The sequence below is a fragment of the Jaculus jaculus genome, chromosome 1 (genome assembly GCF_020740685.1).
Source record: "Jaculus jaculus isolate mJacJac1 chromosome 1, mJacJac1.mat.Y.cur, whole genome shotgun sequence".
In the NCBI taxonomy this organism is placed as follows: domain Eukaryota; kingdom Metazoa; phylum Chordata; class Mammalia; order Rodentia; family Dipodidae; genus Jaculus; species Jaculus jaculus.
Genome location: NC_059102.1, coordinates 302,984,642 through 302,991,732, shown reverse-complemented (window position 1 = coordinate 302,991,732; position 7,091 = coordinate 302,984,642). Strand labels below are relative to the sequence as shown.

Genomic DNA, 7,091 nt, shown 5'->3' with positions numbered 1-7,091 from the left:
CTTTTTTACATGGAAAGAAACTAAAATAAAGCATGTATGAAGAGGTAAACTCATGAAAGAATTATAGCATGTTAATGTAAGTATTCAGTAATAGGAAAAAAGTCATACTGAAGATGAAAAAGATATCTCAGATCTTCAAGACACAAACAAGCCCTTCTGCATCTCCTTCTTTTACTGTCCCCTCTGCCTCTGTCTTTGTTATTTAGTCCTTGTATTTGTGGAGGTTATTATTTGCATTAACTTCCCTTTGTGAAAATGCTACATATCATATATGTGGCCAAATATAACCATTTACATCAAAGTGTATTTTTACACACCTTAAACCTACAGTGGTTTCTTTGTGGAGAATATAAAGTAAGCATATCATTTTATCATTTATCATTTATGCATTTATTATGCAACCCCTTTATGTTTTCATAATGTTCTCTGCACTGTCGATTTTTCCTGCTACAAGCAAAAAAGGACATTTGCTCCCCTATTTTTCTGTTTTTTTTTCCCTTTTCTCAGAATCCTGTGATAACTCACTCTAGAAGTGTTTTAGCTAACGAAAGAATCTACTGTAAAAGGCAATCATAATGTTAATCAGTTATTTCCACGAAGCAACTTAGTAACCTATTTCAGAGGTGTATTAAATATTTGTAATTGATTTTAGAAATACTTTTTACCTGCTTTTTTTTTGGAAGTTTGTTCATGTGCCTAATGTAGTATCTTTTTTGTGTGTGTTTCTATAGTTAAACCTTTTTTATGTTTTGTAATAAATCCCACAAGTAATTCTGATACAGATGCATTATTAACTCAGTAATGTGCAATCAGTACTAATGCTACTTGGTATGTCCTCTTTTAAATAACACAGGGGAGTAAAAGACTGACATTTTATGTTAGGCTACAATAACTGTGGTGTCCACAATTCATTTGTGTGATAAGTATTTATACCTGTTACATTTTTTACAGCAAAGAAAATGTATATTATGTTATGTGATCTGTGGCTAATGTTTTCTTAGCACAATCTGTAGATCAATGTTGTTTCAGTTTTCAACACTGAAAAACACACATATATATATAAACTTATTTTAAGAGGAAAATAATTTTGTGTAGTTGAGATATTTATATTAGACAAAGCTGCATTCTTAGTGCTGCTGAGAATGTGATATACTTAACAGTTAAGAGCTATCAGTATTTTATTTTATAATCATCTGTTTTAAAATGCAGATGTTAACTTATTTTTAGTATGTTTCTTGAGATTGTATAATAAACTGTTGAGGGTTTAGATGAAAAATTGCATTTGGGACATGAATCTTAAAGTAGTTACAAGCAGAACTTCTACATTTTACATTTTTTTAATTCTAAGCTTCTGATTGAAAGCTATTTAAAAATTTATATCAAAGTACTGAGTATTTTTCTTCTCAGAACTTGGAATTTTTTTTGTTTTATGAAATGCATTAATGAAATGTGCCTATGACTCTTCAACTTAGAAGCCAAGTTTATTTGCACACTGATGGTTTGGCTTCAGAAGTCTGTTAATAGAAATGTGTCATTTTATTGAGGTTGTTCTGGAGCCATGTATATTTTTTAAACTTGTATGAAAGATTTAAAGTGAAGAATAAAATAGTATTCTGCATACCACAATCGGACTTTGATTCAGTTCACTAAAAAACAAACAAACCAAAAAACCCTAGGAACAAGAGTTACTTGTTCAGGAATCAAAATCAAGTTGTTTTACACGTTGTTTGCTGGACTTTATTTGAATTAGTGTCTCCTATTTGCCAGTGACATCTCATGCCTTTTAAGCAGTACTGTGAGCTTTTTTGATAACATAAATATGATCTTCAGTATTATGCACATTATTTGGGAAAATAAGACTTGATTCTTTTAGAGTACAAATATAGTTTAAAAGGACCTAGTAGATGTTCTGGACAGAAAACCTGACACAGTGTCTGTTGTATTTCCCTCTCCTTGTGTTTCCTGGTCATAATTGTTAACAGTTATGTACCAGATTTCCTGTCAATTTTTACATGCATTTTCACATTCCATCCTTGCCATAGCCCTTGGAGATACTGCTGCTGTTATTCCCAGTATAGAGATGAGAAAACTTAGGTGATTCACTGAAGACCACTCAACCAATCAGTAACAAGTTCCTGTACACTTGGCTGTCCCGGAGCCAAAGCCCTTGCTCTTCTTCACTGTGCAGCGCTGTTGAATACACTTGCCAAAAGACTGAAACGCAAGCTGCACTGCTGTGCCCACAAAAGCCTTGAAACCTGTGTCTCTCTGCGCTTTGTCCTACTTAGGTTTCTCATCTGAATTCTTTTGCTTCTTTTTTTGCAGTATCTTTATTTTTTTTTTGATCTTGCAAGTTCCTTTTATAAAACCACAGTCTGATAAGCCCAGTCTCACCCTGTAATAAAACTGAAACTCTGAGGCATAGTATTTCCTTGTTATTACTTTTGTTCATTTGTTTTAGGATCTCATTGAATAGCTTTTTCAAAGATCTCTGAATTTTTTTGAAGAATCTTTTGAAGCAGAACAGAAAGTTTTTGTCAGATACTGAAGAGTTAGAATGAGAAAATTTCTTTTGGGCTCTTTTATATGTGCAACTCTTGGGCAACAATGTAACTTCCTTGGAACATATCTGTGTTTAACATAAAAAGATGATAACTTATTTTGAAATGACTCTTCAACTTCCTTTGTTTTAAAAATAGGAAACATATTTTCCCACCATGGTATTGTACTCTGTAGTAATTATCTGGTTTGGTTATAAATGACAGTCAGAACTAATGCTGTAACTAAGGATTCTGTTATTACATAGCTGTTTTGAAGTCATGAGGTATTAACATACTTTATAACTTCCTAATGTTTAAATCTGGACTAAAATTTTGGCCTTCACAACCTATGTGAATGTTCTAAAGCCTCATTGACAAAGTCAGAGACTTGTTTGATTTGCTGGCCAAGATTTGAGGATGAAGTGAGTTCCTATGGTTATCTGTTCAGCATGGCTCTTTTACACAGAAAGTGTTCATTATGTGGAAGCTGCTGCTTTATTTTCTTTCTGGGTACCATGTTTATTGTCAACACACCTTAAGGATAAGCAGTTCCATTTTTAACAATTAGTTTAGTGATAATCTTTTAAGTCTATTTAAACTCATATTTTGGGCTAAACTTTCATTTTTTTAAGTGTAGAAAGTATAATTTCTGAAAGCTCATTTCCTTGTGGAGATACCATTTGAGAATAAGGATATCCACTAAGCAGAGGTTGAAATATTGGGTGTGAGAGTGGTTTGCTTTCTTATTTTATTTAGTGTATAAGTATACTCAGGGTTGTTTTATCATTTGTTTTCATAGCTTGTGTTTCCTCATGTATTAAAACGGACTTAGGTACGTTTTGTCACATGTGTTTCAGTTATTAGTAAGGTGGTTTGCTATACATATAACATAAATATTATGTTTAAAAATAAATGATATCTTTGCCTTAAAGAAATTTCCTCAGATCCTCCCCATTTCCAAAGCTAAACATTGGAATGTAATGATTAACTGGGTAATTAGTTTAATAAAGAGATGACATAGATCAAGATGTAAAGAGTCTGTTAATGTAACATTCTGAGCAAAATATCACCTGTGTTCAGGTAGGGCCATCACTATGCTTGGTAACATGTGTTTGTGAATCAATGCTATGTCCTTGTGTATAGGTTTCTTTGGATGCTCTGTTCCCTGAACAAAACTTTAAGATGGAGAACAAATAGTATAAAGTAACAGTATAAAACCAAATGTGTAATAACTTGAAAACAAAATGATCAGAAATTTAACAAATAGATTCCTTTCTCAATATTTTTCTTAAATGAAGTTTTATCTAGTGCCAGTGTTGCTTTATAATCTTAAAATTCCATAACTTTAAAAGGAATTATCTTTGAAAATAATAAAACTGATGTACTTAATTAAGAGTTTTTGTTTTTTATTATTCTCTTTTTTCAACTTTTTAAAATTTATTTGTTTGTATGTGTATGCACATGCATGTGCCTGGGTCTCTTGCCACTGCTGACAAGTTACAGATACTTGCACCACCTTGAGTCTGGCTTAAAATGGATACTGGGGAAACGAACCCAGCCCAGCAGGCTTTGCAAGTAAGTGCCTTTAACTGCTGAGCCATCTTCCTAGCCCTCTATTCTGTTTGGATTACTTGTATACAATGAGAATTTATTTCACTTTTTTAAAAATGGGTTTATTGTAGCAGTCTTTTGCTTAAATCCATAAGCTTTAATATTTTATCTACTTATTTAAAATAGAGGCAAAGTCAGGTGTACATAGAGTGCAGGGGAGAGTATTAGCACTCGAGGGCTTCTTGCCACTGTTCATGACCTCTAGACATATGCAACCACTTAGCTTTATGTGGATACTGGGGAATTGAACCTAGGCTGTCAGGCTTGGCAAGCAAGTGCCTTTAACCACTGACCCATCTTTCCAGTCTCTAGAATTTATTTCTTTCATAATCAAGAAAATAAAATTATCTATTAAGAATAATGCTAGCTGGATATGGTGGCACACACCTTTAATCCCAGCACTCAGGATGCAGAGGTAGGAGGATCACTGAGAGTTTGAGGCCACTCTGAGACTACATAGTGAAATCCAGGTCAGCCTGAGCTAGGGTGAGACCCAACCTGGGAAAACCAAAAAAAAAAAAAAAAACCTGAATATTTAAATTTTTATTTTATTTTATTAAAGACACAGAGAGAGGCAAATAGAGAATGGGCACACCAGGGACTTCGGCCACTGCAAACAGACTCCAGACACATGTTCCACCTTGTGCATCTGGCTTACATAGGCCCTAGGGAATCAAACCTGGGTCCATTGGCTTTGCAGGCAAATGCTTTAACTGCTAAGCCATCCCTCCAGCCCAATATTGAATATTAAAAAAACAACATTGATATTTCACAGAACAGTCTTTGTTAGTTACCAGTAACTAGTGATTTCTCAATATTACCTTTGTATGAAGATCGTTGATGTAATTTTATTATATCTGTAGTATTTCTGGCAGTTTTCACATAAGCTTGCAATGTTATATACTCTGATATATTTGTGTTTCATGTAAACATTTTGAAGTGCTATTTGTTGCATATGAAATGTATTTCAGTCGCTGTCACTGAAGGACTTTTAGCACATCATTGATGATGGCACCTTTCTGCATTTATTCACATCTTTAACAACAAAGGATGACCCTGCATTAGAGAAATATTTTCTAGATGAAACATTAACTAATTGCATTTTAAGATATCATGATTCTACTTTTAATCTTCTGATTCTAAAGATCGTATCCATATTTCTAAAGTATAAATACTCTATATTATATATGATTCCCTAACAAGGTAAAGAAAATCAAAGCAGCAAATTTAGCAGTAGTATGTTCTGTTCTTTCTTCTTCCTCCTTTTTTCTTCCCCTTCCCTCCCTTCCCTTTCCTTCCTGCTCTTCTCCCTTCCTTCTTCTCTTTTCCCTTCCCCTTCTCCTTCTATCCCCTGCCCTCCTTTCCCATTCAAACCTCCTCTCCCTTCTTCTCTGTCTCCTTTCTGCTATCCTTTCTTTCCTTGTTTCATTTTCTAGTATCCCATGCTGACCTAGAGTTCACTATATAGTCCAATCTTGTCTCAAACTCTCCATGATCCTCTAGCTCAGTCTACCTAGTGGTGGGATTATAGTCATGAGACACCACACCAAGTTTAGAAGTGTGTTATTATGGTAAATATGAAATATGATTGATATATATGAAACTAGTACCTTTACATAGTAAATGGGGCCAAAGTAATTGCTGAAATTATAAAATGCTAAAACTTTTAGGTGACAAGTATCAGGAAACATAATGTATCAGGTAGGATTTATTAAGGGTTAATGTGTAAAACTTCTGAAAAATGATATTTTATTTGAGGGGAACTATATTTGTGATTTTTAGAAAATTTGGCTCTATTTTTTTATGTTTTCAAATTAAGTGTAAATAAAGGTGATTATAGGAATAAAAAGGCCCAAATATACTGTAGAAAGACAGTATGATGGAATTACTTTAATTATGAAACACACCAAAATAAAAAATTGTATAGCCTCCTCTTTAAAATTCTTCAGTAAGGTTCATGGTATAGTAAGAGATGAACTGTTTAGTTGTTGGAGATGGGCATGACTTAAAGTTATAGGTGTACATGTACTTTGAAATATTTACTTATGTTCCTAATAGTGTCAATGTTTAGTTATGTTATACTTCTTATAACAATCACTTCCTGAGTCTTCTTGCATTTACTATCTTAGGAGTTTCATGATTAAAATGCTAAATTCATAAGAATCATGTTATAAATGATAAATTTGAAGAAAATTTAAAGATTTTGAGGGCTAGAGAGTTGGCATAATTAGTAATGTGTTTGCCTGAAATCATGAGAACCTGAGTTTGATCCCTGGAACCTATATTGAAAAAAAACAAAAGACAGGCATGATGGCATGTGTTTTTTCCTCCCACAGTGGACAGGCAGAGATAGAAGGATCCCTGGAGCCCATCAGCCAGCCAGTCTTCCCTACTTAGCCTTCTCCAGGCCAGTAAGAGATTTTGTTTCCAAAAAGAGACAGTCCTGAGGAATGACACCTAAGGCTGTCCGGGGCCTCATATCCCTGAGGAATGACACCTAAGGCTGTCCTGGCTTCATATGTATAGGCACATTTATGCATTTGCTTCTACACGTGTGTCAGAAGTTTGTACCCAGAGATAACTTAGCTGGGATCAGGTAGGAAGAGCTTAGTGTTGATAGAATAAACTAAATCATGTTTGAATTTTCTTCAAGGTTTTATTTTGAGTATGAAAAGATGATTCAAAATTCTGTTACAACAATTGCTCAAGTAAACAATTTCACAATAGAGAATAGCTTCTTCTATGTTAGTAGATGTTACTAATATATTTTATTGTTGGTTTCTAGCAAATGTTATTTTGCCATGATTAGACTATAATTAGTTTAGTCATTAAAAAGTACAGATATGTGTTTGTTTTTGCTGTGTTGGCATGTATTCTGAAGGAAAATAGGGAATCATATAAAATAATTTAATCTTACTTCCTAATTTTGTTACCCCAGGG

At 33.6% G+C, this 7,091-nt stretch overlaps 1 protein-coding gene across 5 annotated transcripts in view; it reads left to right on the top strand.

Moving 5' to 3' along the window:
* Rabgap1l (RAB GTPase activating protein 1 like) overlaps positions 1 to 7,091 on the top strand; it is a 682,536-nt gene that overhangs the window by 254,318 nt on the left and 421,127 nt on the right. The window lies entirely within an intron of this gene.